Below are 19,983 nucleotides of genomic sequence, written 5' to 3'. Positions count from 1 at the left end.
TAGCTGCTGCCAGGCCCCTAATCTGCCATAAGCCCCTATATACCGCCTCCTCATGCTGCTGCCAGGTCCAGAGTCTCTCATGGGTCCCTGTACGGCCTCCCATTGCTGCTGTCTCCATCGCCACACTCTGCCATGTGCCACTTTCAGGTCTCCTCACACTGCTGGTGTGTAGAATTTTTTGACATAGGGTGCTGGCAGATTACGGGCCTCCCATAGCTGCTGCCAGGCCCCTAATCTGCCATAGGCCCCTATATACCGCCTCCTCATGCTGCTGCCAGGTCCAGAGTCTGTCATGGGTCCCTGTACGGCCTCCCATTGCTGCTGTCTCCATCGCCACACTCTGCCATGTGCCACTTTCAGGTCTCCTCACACTGCTGGTGTGTAGAATTTTTTGACATAGGGTGCTGGCAGATTACGGGCCTCCTTTAGCTGCTGCCAGGCCCCTAATCTGCCATAGGCCCCTATATACCGCCTCCTCATGCTGCTGCCAGGTTCAGAGTCTCTCATGGGTCCCTGTACGGCCTCCCATTGCTGCTGTCTCCATCGCCACACTCTGCCATGTGCCACTTTCAGGTCTCCTCACACTGCTGGTGTGTAGAATTTTTTGACATAGGGTGCTGGCAGATTACGGGCCTCCTATAGCTGCTGCCAGGCCCCTAATCTGCCATAGGCCCCTATATACCGCCTCCTCATGCTGCTGCCAGGTCCAGAGTCTCTCATGGGTCCCTGTACGGCCTCCCATTGCTGCTGTCTCCATCGCCACACTCTGCCATGTGCCACTTTCAGGTCTCCTCACACTGCTGGTGTGTAGAATTTTTTGACATAGGGTGCTGGCAGATTACGGGCCTCCCATTGCTGCTGCCAGGCCCCTAATCTGCCATGGGCCCCTATACCGCCTCCTCATGCTGCTGCCAAGTCCAGAGTGTGTCATGGGTCCCTGTACGGCCTCCCATTGCTGCTGTCTCCATCGCCACACTCTGCCATGTGCCGCTTTCAGGTCTCCTCACACTGCTGGTGTGTAGAATTTTTTGACATAGGGTGCTGGCAGATTACGGGCCTCCCATTGCTGCTGCCAGGCCCCTAATCTGCCATAGGCCCCTATATACCGCCTCCTCATGCTGCTGCCAGGTCCAGAGTCTGTCATGGGTCCCTGTACGGCCTCCCATTGCTGCTGTCTCCATCGCCACACTCTGCCATGTGCCACTTTCAGGTCTCCTCACACACTGCTGGTGTGTAGAATTTTTTGACATAGGGTGCTGGCAGATTACGGGCCTCCCATAGCTGCTGCCAGGCCCCTAAACTGCCATAGGCCCCTATATACCGCCTCCTCATGCTGCTGCCAGGTCCAGAGTCTCTCATGGGTCCCTGTACGGCCTCCCATTGCTGCTGTCTCCATCGCCACACTCTGCCATGTGCCACTTTCAGGTCTCCTCACACACTGCTGGTGTGTAGAATTTTTTGACATAGGGTGCTGGCAGATTACGGGCCTCCTATAGCTGCTGCCAGGCCCCTAATCTGCCATAGGCCCCTATATACCGCCTCCTCATGCTGCTGCCAGGTCCAGAGTCTCTCATGGGTCCCTGTACGGCCTCCCATTGCTGCTGTCTCCATCGCCACACTCTGCCATGTGCCGCTTTCAGGTCTCCTCACACTGCTGGTGTGTAGAATTTTTTGACATAGGGTGCTGGCAGATTACGGGCCTCCTATAGCTGCTGCCAGGCCCCTAATCTGCCATAGGCCCCTATATACCGCCTCCTCATGCTGCTGCCAGGTCCAGAGTCTGTCATGGGTCCCTGTACGGCCTCCCATTGCTGCTGTCTCCATCGCCACACTCTGCCATGTGCCACTTTCAGGTCTCCTCACACACTGCTGGTGTGTAGAATTTTTTGACATAGGGTGCTGGCAGATTATGGGCCTCCTATAGCTGCTGCCAGGCCCCTAATCTGCCATAGGCCCCTATATACCGCCTCCTCATGCTGCTGCCAGGTCCAGAGTCTCTCATGGTTCCCTGTACGGCCTCCCATTGCTGCTGTCTCCATCGCCACACTCTGCCATGTGCCACTTTCAGGTGTCCTCACACACTGCTGGTGTGTAGAATTTTTTGACATAGGGTGCTGGCAGATTACGGGCCTCCCATAGCTGCTGCCAGGCCCCTAATCTGCCATAGGCCCCTATATACCGCCTCCTCATGCTGCTGCCAGGTCCAGAGTCTCTCATGGGTCCCTGTACGGCCTCCCATTGCTGCTGTCTCCATCGCCACACTCTGCCATGTGCCACTTTCAGGTCTCCTCACACACTGCTGGTGTGTTGAATTTTTTGACATAGGGTGCTGGCAGATTACGGGCCTCCCATAGTGCTGCCAGGCCCCTAATCTGCCATGGGCCCCTATATACCGCCTCCTCATGCTGCTGCCAGGTCCACAGTGTCTCATGCCATGTGCCACTTTCAGGTCTCCTCACACTGCTGGTGTGTTGAATTTTTTGACATAGGGTGCTGGCAGATTATGGGCCTCCTATAGCTGCTGCCAGGCCCCTAATCTGCCATAGGCCCCTATATACCGCCTCCTCATGCTGCTGCCAGGTCCAGAGTCTCTCATGGGTCCCTGTACGGCCTCCCATTGCTGCTGTCTCCATCGCCACACTCTGCCATGTGCCACTTTCAGGTCTCCTCACACTGCTGGTGTGTAGAATTTTTTGACATAGGGTGCTGGCAGATTACGGGCCTCCCATAGCTGCTGCCAGGCCCCTAATCTGCCATAGGCCCCTATATACCGCCTCCTCATGCTGCTGCCAAGTCCAGAGTGTGTCATGGGTCCCTGTACGGCCTCCCATTGCTGCTGTCTCCATAGCCACACTCTGCCATGTGCCACTTTCAGGTCTCTTCACACTGCTGGTGTGTTGAATTTTTTGACATAGGGTGCTGGCAGATTACGGGCCTCCCATTGCTGCTGCCAGGCACGTAATCTGCCATGGGCCCCCGTACCGACTCCTCATGCTGTGACGTTGCAACAAGGTGGAATTCAACCCTACATATGTTAGACCGCCTTTACGAACAGCGAAAGGCCATCACCGATTTCCTGATGTTAAAAGCGGATAAAGGTACTCCCTGTGTAACTTAGATGTCAGCCATTGGCAGCTCATGCGTGACACCTGCGCTTGCTCAGGCCCTTTGAGGAGGCCACGCTATTCGTGAGTCGGCAGGACTATGGGATGAACGACGTCATTCCTCTGTTGCACGTCCTGGAACAAATGCTGTTAACAATGGCTGGTCAGGGTGCGGTAGACGTGGCGCACAGATCTCAACGCCACATGACCCCTGTGGGGGCAGGACAGGAAGAAGAGGAGGATGTAGAGGAGGACATTGGTGCTCAGGAATTATTGAGTGAAATGGGTGGTTTTTCCACTCAGCGGACAGGAGTGGAGGAGCAGGAGCATCTGGTAGAGGAGGAGGAGGAGGAGACAGAGGACCCAGACGCACCGTGGCAGTATGCTGTGGAGATGGAGGCAGGGAGTCCCTCGCATTCCTTGGCACAAATGGCCCATAGCATGCTCGGTTGCTTGCGTAGCGACAGCCGAATAATAACCATCAGACAGAGGGATGACTTTTGGCTGTCCACCTGGACCCTCGCTACCGTTCAAAAATGGTGGCCTTTTTCACACCTGCTGAGAGGGAGGCCAAAATAACGTACTATAAAAACCACCTATGTAGTCAGCTGGTCTCTGCCTGTCTGCGCCAACGTCCATCCTCAGACACTGTGGGCCCTGTGCGCTCGCGTTCCGCTGCCATGGCAGCAGGGGAGGGGTGGGGTGGTAGGAGCAGTGGCAGCTCCACCAGCAGCGGCTGCCTCAGTCTTCAGTCGATGATGAGTAGCTTTCTTCACCAGCGCAGTGAGGAAACTACTAACCAGCCGCAGCAGCAGCAGCAGCAGCAGCATCAGGTGGACCTGGAGCAGGACCTCAAACAACAGGCTTAGGCCTACTTGGACAGCACCCTGCCAACCGAGGTAGACAATCCCCTTGACTACTGGGCAACGAAACTTGACCTTTGGCCCCAACTAGCTGAATTTGCCCTTGAAAGGCTGTCATGCCCGGCCAGTAGCGTGGCATCGGAGCGCGTGTTTAGTGCGGCAGGAGGTATTGCAACTCCGCGGAGGACACGACTGTCCACCCAAAGTGTGGAGAGACTGACGTTTGTGAAAATGAATCAGGCGTGGATTAGTCTGGATTTCAAACCACCAGTTCCTGACACAACTGACTAAATCCGCCATGAATCATGCCCCAAACATGTGCCACTTTCAGGTCTCCTCACACTGCTGGTGTGTTCAATTTTTTGTCATAGGGTGCTGGCAGATTACGGGCCTCCCATAGCTGCTGCCAGGCCCCTAATCTGCCATGGGCCCCTATACCGCCTCCTCATGCTGCTGCCAAGTCCAGAGTCTCTCATGGGTCCCTGTACGGCGTCCCATTGCTGCTGTCTCCATCGCCACACTCTGCCATGTGCCACTTTCAGGTCTCCTCACACTGCTGGTGTATTCCATTTTTTGTCATAGGGTGCTGGCAGATTACGGGCCTCCCATAGCTGCTGCCAGGCCCCTAATCTGCCATGGGCCCCTATACCGCCTCCTCATGCTGCTGCCAGGTCCAGAGTCTCTCATGGGTCCCTGTACGGCCTCCCATTGCTGCTGTCTCCATCGCCACACTCTGCCATGTGCCACTTTCAGGTCTCCTCACACTGCTGGTGGGTTCCATTTTTTGTCATAGGGTGCTGGCAGATTACGGGCCTCCCATAGCTGCTGCCAGGCCCCTAATCTGCCATGGGCCCCCGTACCGACTCCTCATGCTGCTGCCAGGCCCGTAATCTGTCATGGGCCCCTGTTGTCGCTTGTTGGCATATTCCGCTCGTTCAGATGCTCCTTCTCCTGCTACTCCTCTTCACGGATTCCGTCAGCAGTCTTTCTTGGAATCCGTTTCCAAGAGACAACAGTTTGCGAGCACGCACCAGACGGTGCAGAAACTGAACGTCCTCCTGTCCAAGTTGCTGCTGCCAGGCTCGTAATCTGTCATGCGCCCCTGTACCGCCTCCTCATGCTGCTGCCAGGTCCAGAGTGTGTCATGGGCCCCCGTACCGACTCCAAATGCTGCTGCCAGGCCCGTAATCTGTCATGGGCCCCTGTACCGCCTCCCCATGCTGCTGCCAGGTCCAGATTGTGTCATGGGTCCCTGTACGGCCTCCCATTGCTGCTGCCAGGCCTGTAATCTGCCATGGGCCCCCGTACCGACTCCTCATGCTGCTGCCAGGCCCGTAATCTGCCATGGGCCCCTGTACCGCCTCCTCATGCTGCTGCCAGGTCCAGAGTGTGTCATGGGTCCCTGTACGGCCTCCCATTGCTGCTGTCTCTATAGCCACACTCTGCCATGTGCCACTTTCAGGTCTCCTCACACTGCTGGTGGTTTCCATTTTTGTCATAGGGTGCTGTATGGCCTCCCATTGCTGCTGCCTCCACCGCCACACTGTGGCTCCACACTCTGGTTTTGGCCCCGTGACTGGCCAAATGAGTGAAGTGTGCGGTGATTCTAAGATCGACGGCACTCATCTGCATGTCATACTGCCTGACAGTATTATTTCTCTTCCCCAGCAGACTCCAAGGGCATTTAAATTAAAGGTACAGTGTTCAGCACTAATATTAAGTCTCTCTGAAGCCTAGAAACACCCTTTTTTAAGTTAAATTCACAGCGAATATATTCGACTCGAATCGAAATTTTTCCACGAATTCGCCGAATCAGTCGAATCGAATTTTTGAATACTTCGCTCATCTCTAGTGAGAACCTCTCAGGTAATACTGCGGGTTGGAACCCATAGTTGGCCATGAAGGGAGACATCCCGGAGGAGGAGTTTACCGCCGAGTTCCTGGCAAACTCTGCCCAAGGCAGAAGATCGGCCCAATCGTCCTGATGGTCCGAGATGTAACAATGAAGGAATTGCTCTAGAGCCTGATTGGAATGCTCCGCAGCCCCATTGGACTGCGGGTGGTAGGCTGAAGAAAAGGAGAGCCTAATACCCAACTGGGAACGGAAAGCGCGCCAGAACCTGGACACGAACTGACTCCCGCGGTCCGAGACAATCACCTTGGGCAACCCATGCAGGTGAAAAAGCTCCCTGGAAAAGACTGTGGCCAGTTCTTGCGCTGTTGGTAATTTTTTGAGTGGAATGCAAATGTCAGGGCTCCCGGGTATGACCAGAGGTGTGTGACTGACGCAGGGAAACGCAGACTTCAGATATGTTATAAACAATATAATTTATTGACACTAACAATACAAACATAAACGCAGTGCAATACTAAAACATAACACAGTGCAAACAAACCAAACCAACCACCCACAGACAACTACATACAATGTAAGCGTTGTCAGGCAGGCCGGGTCAATATCAATCGGGCAGGTAGGTACAGGGGGAGCAAGTGGAGAATGGTCGGGGTCACAAGCTAGGTTCAGCAGGTAGCGGGCAGCGTGGTACAGAGGGTCAGGCAGAGGGATGGTCAGGAACGAGCCGGGGTCAGAGCAGGAGAAGTCAGCAGAGGTCAAATCAGGCAGGGTCAGCAACAAGACAGGAACAGGAACAGGATGCAGGAACAGGATACAGGGCCCAGGAAAAACACACACCAAGGCAGAGTCTGCAGGTCTGGCCATCCCTTAAATACACCAGTATAAGCAGTTTCAGGTGTTTAGCTGGCTGCAAGGTTGAGTCTCTGATTGCTGGGAGCACCCGCTGGCCAGCCCTGGTACTGCAGCCCATAAGGCAGGCGAGTCCCACCATTGCTGGCCAGTCCATTCCTGACAGTACCCCCCCCTCAAGGAGCAGCCTCAGGACGCTCCAAACAGTCCTAGCTGGGCAAAATGTTCCACCGCCCGGGTCTGGTAACTGGCGGGATATCAAAGACTGGCACACCGGGCAGGACTCCGGGCAGCGGCACACCGGGCAGCACTCCGGGAAGCGGCCCATCGGGCAGCGGCACACCGGGCAGAGGCACATCGGGAGAACTCCGGGCAGAGGCACATCGGGCAGTGGCACACCGGGCAGCGGCTCATCGGGCTGGACTCCGGGCAGCGGCACATCGGGCTGGACCCCGGGCAGCGGTACATCGGGCTGGACTCCGGGCAGCGGCACATCGGGCAGGACTCCGGGCAGAGGCACATCGGGCAGGACTCCGGGCAGAGGCACATCGGGCTGGACTCCGGGCAGAGGCACATCGGGCTGGACTCCGGGCAGAGGCACATCGGGCTGGACTCCGGGCAGAGGCACATCGGGCTGGACTCCGGGCAGAGGCACATCGGATCACCAGGCGAAGCAGCAGGCAGCGGGCCACCAGGTGGAGCAGCAGGCCCCAGGCCCCCAGGCGGAGCAGCAGGCACCGGGCCCCCAGGCGGGGCGACAGGCACCGGGCCCCCAGGCGGGGCGACAGGCATCGGGCCCCCAGACGGGGCGACAGGCATCGGGCCCCCAGGCGGAGCGGCAGGCGCCGGGCCCCCAGGAGGGGCGACAGGCATCGGGCCCCCAGACGGGGCGACAGGCATCGGGTCCCCAGACTGGGCAACAGGCATTGGGCCCCCAGACGGGGCGACAGGCATCAGGCCCCCAGGCGGAGCGGCGGGCGCCAGACCCCCAGGCGGAGCGACAGGTCTCGGGCCCCCAGGCGGAGCGGCGGGTGACGGACCCCCAGGCGGAGCGACAGGTCTCGGGCCCCCAGGCGGAGCGGCGGGCGCCGGACCCCCAGACGGAGCGACAGGTCTCGGGCCCCCAGGCGGAGCGGCGGGCGCCGGACCCCCAGGCGGAGCGACAGGTCTCAGGCCCCCAGGCGGGGCGGCGGGCGCCGGACCCCCAGGCGGAGCGACAGGTCTCGGGCCCCCAGGCGGAGCGGCGGGCGCCGGACCCCCAGGCGGAGCGACAGGTCTCGGTCCCCCAGGCGGAGCGGCGGGCGCCGGACCCCCAGGCGGAGCGACAGGCACCGGGTCACCAGGCACGACAGTGGGCTCCGAGTCAACTGGCATGACCGCTGGCACTGGGTCAGACAATGGATCGTCTGGCTGGACAGCGGGCATCGGGTCACCAGGCATCAGGTCACTTGGCTCGACAGCGGGCACCGCGTCATCTGGCAAGGCAGTGGGCTCCGAGTCAACTGGCATGACCGCGGACACTGGGTCAGACATTGGATCGTCTGGCTGGAAAGCGGGCATCGGGTCACCAGGCATCAGGTCATTTGGCTCAACAGCGGGCACCGCGTCATCTGGCAAGACAGGCATCAGGTCACTTGGCTCGACAGCGGGCACCGCGTCATCTGGCAAGGCAGTGGGCTCCGAGTCAACTGGCATGACCGCGGACACTGGGTCAGACATTGGATCGTCTGGCTGGACAGCGGGCATCGGGTCACCAGGCATCAGGTCATTTGGCTCGACAGCGGGCACCGCGTCATCTGGCAAGGCAGTGGGCTCCGAGTCAACTGGTATGACCGCGGGCACTGGGTCAGACATTGGATTGTCTGGCTGGAAAGCGGGCATCGGGTCACCAGGCATCAGGTCATTTGGCTCAACAGCGGGCACCGCATCATCTGGCAAGACAGTGGGCACCAAGTCACCAGGCACGACAGTGGGCTCTGAGTCAATTGGCACGACAGCGGGCACCGGGTCATCAGGTACCGGATTGTCTGGCTCGACAGCGGGCATCGGGTCACCAGGTATGACAGCGGGCACTGGGTCACCAGGCATCAGGTCATTTGGCTTGCCAGCGGGCACCGCGTCATCTGGCAAGGCAGTGGGCACCGGGTCACCAGGCATTGGATCGTCTGACTCGACAACGGGCATCGGGTCACCAGGTATGACAGCGGGCACTGGGTCACCAGGCATCAGGTCATTTGGCTCGCCAGCGGGCACAGCGTCATCTGGCAAGGCAGTGGGCACCGAGTCACCAGGTACGACAGCGGGCTCTGAGTCAATTGGCACGACAGCGGGCACCGGATCAGGTACCGGATCATCTGGATCAACAGCGGGCATCGAGTCAACTGGCCTAATAGGATCATCAGGCTGGATCAGTTCATCATGCTGGGTAGAGGCATCAGGCTGAGTGGAGGCGTCAGGCTGAGTAGAGGCGTCAGGCTGAGTAGAGGCATCAGGCTGAGTAGAGGCATCAGGCTGAAGAGAAGCATCAGGCTGAAGAGAAGGATCAGGCTGAAGAGAGGCATCAGGCTGAAGAGAGGCATCAGGCTGAGTAGAGGCATCAGGCTGAATAGAGGCATCAGGCTGAATAGAGGCATCAGGCTGGGTACAGGCATCAGGCTGGGTACAGGCATCAGGCCGGGTACAGGCATCAGGCCGGGTACAGACATCAGGTTGAAGTGCGGGTGCCGAGGCACCAGGTTGAACCACGGAAGGCAGGTTCTCAGACGGCAGGCTCACCGGTTTGGATACTGGCAGGATGGTATTGGTTGGAAAGAATTTCCGCTTTTTTCTGGTTTTAACTACTGGAGCACTGCAAGTAAACGCAGGTCTGCAAACGAATGGAGCAGCTGGAGACAGAGAAGAGCTGGAGGATGGAACAGGGGAGGGAGCAGTTGCTACAGAGGGCTTTTTTACAGGGTTAAAGGCAGGATAGGTGCAGCGAGTGGGAACAGGGTACTGACATACGGTAGATAGCAGGGCAGGAGGAGCTGTTGGGAATGCAGGAATAGAGCTTTGAGGAAATAGATTAGAAGCAGGACTGGGTTTTTGTAAGCTGACTGAGGCTGGGTGCAACAAATCTGTCCATGTCTGCAGTATGGGTTGAACAAAGCTGAGCTTACACAAAGCCTGTCTGAACAAAGACTGCACTGCGTTTATACAATCTCTTAGTACCTGTGGTGAACATGCAGCATAATGCTCCAAGAAGCAATCCACATCATCCTCAAATAACCATACCAGGGACTCTACCTGGTCGGCACTAAATGGCGGCAAAAATTCATCCCTGCATTCGGGGGTACCAGATGAAACCAACTCCGCACAAATCTGAATCAATGGCTGCACCTCAGAGAATTCTGTGCCCTGATCTACTAGAACATGAGCGAGCCGTATACATTCTAGCAGTTCATCCCGGGGATACTCCTTCAGTGTTTGATAAGCATACTCTCTGTCATCAAACACTAGCAGATATAAATACACAACCTCATCAAGATCCATCCTTCCCATCAACAAACCAAGATGGCTTCCCTGTGCAGCCACTTCTGGTCAGGATTGGCCTTGGTGTAATGTCAGGGCTCCCGGGTATGATCAGAGGTGTGTGACTGACGCAGGGAAACGCAGACTTCAGATATGTTATAAACCAGCGTTTTTCAACCACTGTGCCGCGGCACACTAGTGTGCCGTGAGATATTGTCTGGTGTGCCGTGGGAAAAATTGCAATTTCATCCGTAACATAGACCTTTTAATCCGGCCCGCGGAGCGTGATACTGTCAGGATGATCTGTCCCCCTCGACGTATCTGCGCATGTGCTGGAGATCGCCGATCGGCTGCTAATGCCTGAAACTGGCACATGCGCAGATACGTCGAGGGGGACAGATCCTCATAGGAGACAGATTTTCATGCTACACCGGAACGGCGCGGGAAGACGGCGAGAGGAACGCGCGGAGCAAAGGTAAGTGAATTGACACAGGGGGGGCTTGGGGACTTAATATGGGGGATGAATTAATATGGGGGATGAATTACTATGGGGGATGAATTACTATATGGGGGATGACTTACTATGGGGGATGAATTACTATGGGGGATGAATTACTATGGGGGATGAATTACTATGGGGGATTAATTACTATGGGGGATGAATTACTATATGGGGGATGAATTACTATGGGGGATGAATTACTATGGGGGGATGAATTACTATATGGGGGATGAATTACTATGGGGGATGAATTACTATATGGGGGATGAATTACTATGGGGGATGAATTACTATATGGGGGATTAATTACTATGGGGGATTAATTACTATGGGGGATGAATTACTATATGGGGGATGAATTACTATGGGGGATGAATTACTATATGGGGGATGAATTACTATGGGGGATGAATTACTATATGGGGGATTAATTACTATGGGGGATGAATTACTATGGGGGATGAATTACTATATGGGGGATTAATTACTATGGGGGATGAATTACTATGGGGGATGAATTACTATATGGGGGATGAATTACTATGGGGGATGAATTACTATATGGGGGATTAATTACTATGCTTACTATGGGGGAATATTACTATACTTACTATGGATGACACATACACATCATTCATCTACTCTTTGTCCGGCCCCCGGGTCCAATTATAAAATACTTTATTATTTCATAATAAAGTAATTATAAAATAATTTCTTTGTGTTTGATTCCTATTCAAGAGAATTACTTTATATATAGTCAATATAGGCGCAGAGATAAATGTTTTTAACATTTTCTAATGGTGGTGTGCCTCCTGATTTTTTTCATGAAAAAAGTGTGCCTTTGCACAAAAAAGGTTGAAAAACACTGTTATAAACAATATAATTTATTGACACTAACAATACAAACATAAACGCAGTGCAATACTAAAACATAACACAGTGCAAACAAACCAAACCAACCACCCACAGATAACAGTACATACAATGCAAGCGTCGCCAGGCAGGCCGGGTCAATATCAATGGGGCAGGTAGGTACAGGGGGAGCAAGCGGAGAATGGTCGGGGTCACAAGCCAGGTTCAGCAGGTAGCGTGGTACAGAGGGTCAGGCAGAGGGATGGTCAGGAACGAGCCGGGGTCAGAGCAGGAGAAGTCAGCAGAGGTCAGATCAGGCAGGGTCAGCAACAAGACAGGAACAGGAACAGGATGCAGGAACAGGATACAGGGCCCAGGAAAAACACACACCAAGGTAGAGTCTGCAGGTCTGGCCATCCCTTAAATACACCAGTATAAGCAGTTTCAGGTGTTTAGCTGGCTGCAAGGTTGAGTCTCTGATTGCTGGGAGCACCCGCTGGCCAGCCCTGGTACTGCAGCCCATAAGGCAGGCGAGTCCCACCATTGCTGGCCAGTCCATTCCTGACAGCAATGGCACATTTTGGAAAAACGATCGACGACCATGAGAATGACTGTATGGCCCCGAGACACCGGGAGCTCTACAATAAAGTCCATACCCAGGTGTGACCAAGGACGCTCCCCATTGGGAATGGGTTTCAGGAGACCCAATGGGAGATGCCGTGGAGATTTATTCTGGGCGCAGATCAAACATGCCGCTACATACGAAGCAATATCGGCATGGAGCGTTGGCCACCAGAATAAGCGAGGGACGACCCAGAACAACTGGTTCCTCCCCGGATGCCCGGCCGTTTTGGAGTTGTGGTATGTACGCAGCAGGTGGGTGCGCAATTCCTCAGGTACGAAGCATCTACCCTCCGGTCTCTCGGGAGGAGCGTCAGTTTGAGCCGCCAAGATCTGCTCCCCAAGAGGAGAAGTCAGACTGGTGCGAATGGCAGCCAGGATCCGATCCGGAGGTATAACCGAGGTTGGCTCAGAGTCCTCCCTGGACAACGCCGAGTATTGCCGTGATAACGCATCAGCCCTGACATTCTTGGAACCAGGCAAATAGGACACCACATAGTTGAAGCGTGACAAGAACAAGGCCCATCTGGCCTGACGAGGCGTCAACCTCTTAGCCTCCGAGAGATATGTGAGGTTCTTGTGGTCAGTGAGAACTAGGACCGGAACCACAGAACCCTCAAGCAGATGCCTCCATTCCTTGAGAGCCAGAATAATGGCCAACAACTCCCTGTCCCCGATCTGGTAGTTGCACTCTGCGGAGGAAAGCTTCTTGGAGTAGAACCCACAAGGAAGTAGGGGTCTCTCGGGTGACCGACACTGAGACAAGAGGGCTCTCACTCCCGTCTCAGATGCATCAACCTCGAGGACAAAAGGCAACCCAGGATTGGGATGAGACAGAATCGGGGCCGAAACGAAGGTGGACTTCAGGGCCTCGAAGGCTGAGATGGCTTCGGGTGGCCACTCGTGAGGGTTACTCCCCTTTTTGGTAAAATCAGAGAGAGGTTTCACCAACGTGGAGAAGTTCCTGATGAACTTCCGATAGTAGTTGGCAAAACCCAGAAAGCGCTGAATGGGCCGAAGACCATTGGGACGAGGCCACTGCAGAACCACCGCAACCTTCTGAGGGTCCATAGAGAATCCCTCCGCGGAGATGATGTAGCCCAAAAAGGCAACTTGGGATCGATGGAACTCGCACTTCTCGAGCTTACAAAAGAGTTTGTTCTCCCGTAATTGTTGCAGCACCCGCTTGACATCCTGGATATGGGACTCCATGGAGGTAGAGTAAACCAGGATGTCATCCAGGTAAACCACCACGCACTGCTGCAACAAGTCACGAAGGACAACATTTATGAATTCCTGAAAAACCGCAGGCGCGTTACACAACCCGAAGAAAATCACCAGGTATTCATAATGCCCGGTTCTGGTGTTAAACGCGGTCTTCCACTCATCCCCCTGTTTGATCCGTATGAGGTTGTACGCTGCCCTGAGGTCGAGTTTGGTAAAAACTGTTGCTCCTTTAAGGCGGTCGAACAACTCAGAAATCAAAGGAATTGGATAGGCATTCTTGATGGTGATCCGATTGAGACCCCTATAATCGATGCAAGGCCTCAATTCCCCACCCTTCTTTACAAAAAAAAAACCTGCTCCTGCTGGAGAGGTAGACTTACAAATGTGCCCCCGAGAACGTACTCCTCCATGGCCTTATTCTCCGCAACCGAGAGAGGATACACCCTGCCACGTGGAGGAGTGGCACCGGGTTGCAAGGATATGGCACAGTCGTAAGGACGATGCGGAGGTAAGGCACCAGCGCGTACCTTATCAAAGACGTCCAGGTACTCCCCATAGTTGGTGGGCAACGCAGCATCCGAGGAGGCACACAACACCTTAACCGGCCCCCGGATGCAGCCGGCCCCACACTGTGGAGACCATGAGAGGATCTCGGCTGTTCGCCAATTGAAGGTTGGATTGTGCCTCTGGAGCCAAGGATACCCCAAAACCACCGAATAGTGTGGGGAAGAAATAACCTGAAAACAGGCCAACTCCCTGTGAACAGCCCCACTAGCTACCTCAACTGGCAGAGTCTCGTGGGTAACCTGCAGCGGTTGCAGGGGCCTGCCATCAATTGCTTCGAGAACCAATGGGGTGGCACGAGCCTGCAGGGGAATGGAGTGCTGCGCAGCAAACGAGCTGTCCAAGAACAACCCACCGGCCCCAGAATCTATCAATGCCTGGGCCGTCACCGAGCCCTCCTTCCAAGAGAGGACAACGGTGATCAGTGGTTTATCCTTGTGGCACCCTGGGGACAACGAAACTCCACCCAAGATCTGTCCCCGACAGGATCTCAGGTGCGAGCGTTTCCCGGACGGACCAGACAAGACCGACGAAAGTACCCATTGAGGCCACAGTACAGGCAGCGACCCTCCTGACGCCGAGCGACCCGTTCTCCCTCGGAAAGGCGAGCAAACCCCAGCTGCATGGGCTCACCTCCAGACAAGCTATCCCCAGGAGGTGTGGGAGGAGAGGGAGGAACGGGAGGGACAGAAAACGCAGGTGCCAGTCGATTGGAAGGCCTCCGCAGGCGTTCCTTGAGTGAAGGCCTTTCCCTGAGCCTGGTGTCAATCAGGATCAGGAAAGAGATGAGCTCCTCCAACTCCACAGGCAGTTCCTTAGCTGCAATCTCGTCCTTCAATGCGTCAGAAAGACCATGGGAAAACGCAGCCACCAGAGCCTCATTGTTCCAACCCACCTCTGCCGCCAGGGTACGAAACTCTATGGCGTACTCGGCCACGGTCTGTGAACCCTGATGCATGGTCATGAGCAGCTTGGCCGCCGAGGCGGAACGAGCTGGTACGTCGAATACCCTACGGAAGGCATCGAGAAAACTGGAAAAATTTTGAATCATTGGGTCGTTCCTCTCCCATAAGGGATTTGCCCAGGCCAAGGCCTTGTCTGAGAGCAGCAATATTAGGAACCCTACCTTTGACCTCTCAGATGGAAAGGCGTAGGGTATTAGCTCAAAATAAATGCCCACCTGGTTGAGGAACCCACGACACTGACTCGGCTCACCCCCAAAGCACTGTGGAAGAGGGGCAGAACCAGTCATACCTCTGGGTGCCGCCAATGACGCAGCAGCCGAGGTGGTGGGCGGCACTTGTGTAATGTCAGGGCAGGAGCTGGGAAACGGACAGGCAGGCCTAATATCAATGTAACGCACAGGCTGACGACAACCACCACCCACAGACCGAAGTCCCTCAGGGCGCGGAGTCTAAGTCCCAGGCTGCCCTTCACCAGGGCCCCTGATGGTGGGGATGGACTTGACGCAGCCAGGAACCAGGTCGCGGCCCCCGAGGCACCCCAGCTGCAGTAATGGCCGCCGCCAATAGCGTGTAGCTAGTGGTAAAGACAATAGAGTAGTCAGACAGGCCGGGTCAACAACAACGAGACAAAAATGGTACAGGACAGCAGACGAGAATCACAGGTCACAAGCCGGGTTCAGCAACGGAGGGTCAGATCAAAGGAGAACACAAAGAATGGTCAGGTCACAAGCCGAGTCAGATTCCAGGAGAGTTACGAGAGTCAGAACAGAGTAACAGCAACACAAAGACACAAGTGCAAAGAGCATGTGCAGAACACAGGCTTATATGTCATCAGCCACACCCCTCTGGGGGATGGACCTCAGAGACCTGAAGGCATAAAAGATTCCCACCATGCTCTACAGAAATCCAAGATGGATGCCAGCACATGGAGTAACATAACCTCTGGTAAAAAGGTAGGACCTTGACATTCTGTCTATTTTCAGTATGTGCAAAATCCAACATGGACTGCAGCTTTCCTGGATAACCCCACTTTGCAACATATTGCAAAATAATTCCTTGACCTCCTGGCGCAATATGGGGGGGGGGATGTGATGGTACCACTCCCGGATAGGCGGGGTTTCCCCCATATGAATAGGGTGGTCAATGACTTCGTAACTCATGACCAGTAGTCCTCAGGGCTGGTGTCAAACACCAATAAGTGCTTGTCTAATAGCTGATGGAGAAGTCTCTGTTGAGATAAGGAGAAGTCTTTTAAGGTCCAGCTGCTCCAACAGGAACGTCTACTGGGTCTCTTCCCAAGAAGCTACTGAGGTTGAAGGATCGGTACAGCAAGAGTTGTTAGATCCACGCTGTGTAGCAATACTCTCATCATTATATATCTATTACATCTAAATCAATCAATCCAGCATGAGCTTTTTCCAGGATTGAATACTTCCTTCCCTCTCCTGCACTCATTGTCATCAGCAACTTTACTACATAGGTATTGCAGAAAAGGCCCCATCCACCTTACCTAGGGTGGCTCTTTTTTGCTCTCTGGGGGTTGGGTGTCGATCTGTGGGGTCCATGGAGGTCCCCAGGCCAACTTTCTAATGACCTTGCTTATTTTCTGGCAATATATGTACCTTTTGTATAAGCTCCCCCTGATGAAGATAATATCATATGTAATTGAAAACATGTTGGGGATAAAAATAATCACAGTCATTTATTGTAGAATAGGGCCTGTTTATCTTTTACTTAATATTGTATAAAGGTACAGACTGGAAATAAATATGCAAAAGATACATCAATTGGTTTTACTGTTTCTTTTATAAGTAATTTATGGTGTCATGACTGCATTAAAGTCCCAGAGGAGACAATTTTCTGGTTGGTCAAAGCAGAGTTGAGGTCACCAATGCATTTTCCCTCTTTCACAGAGATAAATGCACTTAAATGTAATCTATATGCAACACAGTGAATGCCAATTACATGACTGAGATTTCTGTACCAGTCCATTTTCAGCTCCAATCATGCTTTCAGCACCATCTTTACCAATTTCAATCAGCTGGCTTTAAGAAAGCTAGTCTAAAAGACTATGTGTCTTCAGTTCTTTAGTAATGGATCTAAGTACCCCATCTACAGTAGCCATTGCAAGAGGTAGGACTGATAGAAATACTTTGATCCTATTGTTCTTGACGTATCGGACATTGAATATTAACTCTTCTACTCCTCCTTTGTTAGTCTATCCAACTAGCATCAAACTAATATATTTTGCCTCTTTTAGCTTGCAGATGAGTTCTTTCCGGATTACAGTTGCAATATGTAAGATGAAATCCTCGCATCTCTTGCATACTCCTCTCTCTAAGAAACCCCTAGTTTTCCCTTCAACTCTAACAAACCTTCAAAGTCTGTATATAACTTGCTGTTTTTTGCAATATAATAGGCCACATTAAATAGAACTTTCATGTGGTTGAACATCCCTCGATCCGATTTCTTAACACATGCAGCCAGTGGCGTAGCTTCTGGAGCCAACGAGGCATGTTTGGACTTTACACATTTTATGTGCTGTATAGACTTTCCATGTGTTTTCTAAAGGTTTCCAGTTTAAATGGTCCTGAAAACCCTTTCACAATCTTTGATTTGTGGTCAGCAATGTCAGGAAAGGAGGCACAAATCTCACATATGGCTACACCTGTGTTATGGTCAAATTCCTTGCACCAAGCTTGCTTAAACTTCCTTCTTCCAGCAATTTGAGTGACTTGTTGAAGGGGACTCCTCTGCTGGTTGTTCTCTTGTGCAGTTTGATTCTGCAGTAACATATTGCTCTGCACTTTCCGAACATGTCTTTGCATAGAAATTTGTAAAGATGCTTCGCATCTTCTGGCATCACAGCTTTTACTGCATGTTTCATTTGTTCTGAATTCCCAAACAATACACAATCCTCATTCCAAGAGGCTAAGTCCCTCATTACCATATGGAGATTATTCAGTATCAAAAATTAATTGGGAGAAGTCTACTCTTCTCCTTCTAGATTCCTTCCAGTAACCTTAACATGTCTATTTGCCCATATTAAGGTTGTTTCTCAGTTTAAATATCTAGGTATTACGATCTCTCCTAAAATAGTTGATTATATTACCCTTAACCTGGTTCAATTGATTTCATGTTTCAGGTCACAGCTTATGTCCTGGTGTAAGTTACCAATCCCTATGGTGGGACATAACAATATGATTAAGATGATTTGGATGCCTCAGCTAATATATATGTATATTGCATAACTCCCCTTGTTTGATTCCCCTAAAATTGTGTCTGGTATCTTTAGAGATTTTATTTGGAAGAAGAAACCACCTAGGATTAGACTAAAATGTTTTCAATACCTCAGGGATATTGGAGGCCTGGCAGTATCAAATCCATGGTTGTACTTTTTGGAAACACAACTCTAACATTTGAATGGTTGGGAAAGCTGCTCCTCCACAAAAAATCTCTTACAAATTGATTAAGAAGCTGTTTAAAGGGGTATGTCCACTACACACCTTGGAGTCTTCAGCATATCTCAAATCTCCATCACAGCTCCCTACTGTTTGTTTGATAGGACATGTCTGGGCATCTGTGATGGAGTTACTTGGTATTATTTGTTATACCAGGTTTACTTCTATATGGTCTAATGATTTAATTCCTGAATTTAGGAAGTTTCAGGGGCTTCAGGCTTGGGCCAGAAGTGGCATCTGACAATTTCCCATCTACAGTATGTGAAAATCAATTTTTCAAATCATTTCAGCAGTTGCAATTAGAGATTTCTTCAGACAAAAGATCTATCAATATCTGCAAATCAGACATGCCTCAAAACGGCTCCCTCAACGTCTCAGTTGTAGATACTCTATAATTTGATAAAATTGTTGGAATCTGTGATTCAAAGGGCCTCATTTCAGAGCTTTGTGAGCAACCTTTATCTAAATTTCATCCAGCTCCATGTAAACAGAACTGGGAACAAGAATTAGGTCATATTACATATTACAGATACACTATGGAGAGGTTTAAGCACCCTAAATAATAATATATTGCTGGTTGCTGAATGGTATAGCTAATAGTGCTCTGATATCATTCATAATCCATCCATTTTGATTGACCTATGGACATAATAGCTCTGTTAATGTTTTCAACTGTGAGTGGTGTCTTTAGAAGGCCTTTTTGTGAGGAATTAGTATTTGGAATAAGTAGCTATTTTTTGATTATTTCATCATTTGTGTGAACAGCATTATCTAGTTCAATATGTAGTCTAGCTATAGCCATGGGGGTATACTCAGGCCTTGCTAAGTAGACCAGGAGACACCAATTTCTGTCTCCAAGTTTGAAAACATTTCTTGCAGTTGTTTTCTTATGAGTTCCCTCAAGATGTGCATAAGGGCTGTATTTAATAGTTTTGGTTCAGAGTTTCCTATATATGTTTTTTCAACAGCAGTTTTAGCTTTCTCTGTGATGAATACTCCCCCATAGTGTGTACACTATTGAAAGGGGAGGAATATCAAGATTTGATATGGTATATCTAATAATCTGGATTGTAGGTATGAGGATCCTACAATCAAGTAGGTGTGTTTTAACCCTATTTAGATGTATACCCAAGGATTTCTCTCTTTAAGACTGAAGAACCTTTTAAAGCAACTAAGATACAGAATATTTGACTGTTTAAGGTCTATGTACTTAAATTACCGGTATGTGCAGTTTATATTGTTTCATGTAATCAAAAATCAATTATATTTTGGATGTGGAGTTATGGCTGTGAACATTTCAAGATACAAGTGTAAGGGATTGTGAATTTGTTAAAAATGATATATAATTACCTTCTTAGCTTCGGATAGGCAGAATTACCAGAACTATTAAGGTTTACTGAACTATTCTTGAATAATATTTCACTGTAACAAAATTAAGTATATATATATATATATATATATATATATATATATATATATATATTAGTTTCCTAGCAAAAGGGGGTATTACACAAGGACTCCTATTCTTCTAATACTGTTATGGGGGAGTCTATATGATCACCAACACCTCATTTTTTAACATATTTTATCTGCAGTAGTAGTAAACCTTT

General features: G+C 51.7%; 1 pseudogene; it reads right to left on the bottom strand.

The window, feature by feature from the left end:
• Positions 1-16,736: 16,736 nt before the first annotated feature.
• On the bottom strand, positions 16,737-17,856 carry LOC149458202 (zinc finger protein 862-like; annotated as a pseudogene).
• Positions 17,857-19,983: the final 2,127 nt, after the last annotated feature.

This window comes from Staurois parvus, unplaced genomic scaffold (assembly GCF_062004578.1).
Source record: "Staurois parvus isolate SC_StPar_1 unplaced genomic scaffold, SC_StPar_1.0 ptg000291l, whole genome shotgun sequence".
Classification (NCBI taxonomy): domain Eukaryota; kingdom Metazoa; phylum Chordata; class Amphibia; order Anura; family Ranidae; genus Staurois; species Staurois parvus.
The sequence above is the reverse complement of the archived record's forward strand: the minus strand, read 5'-3'. Positions and strand labels throughout refer to the sequence as shown.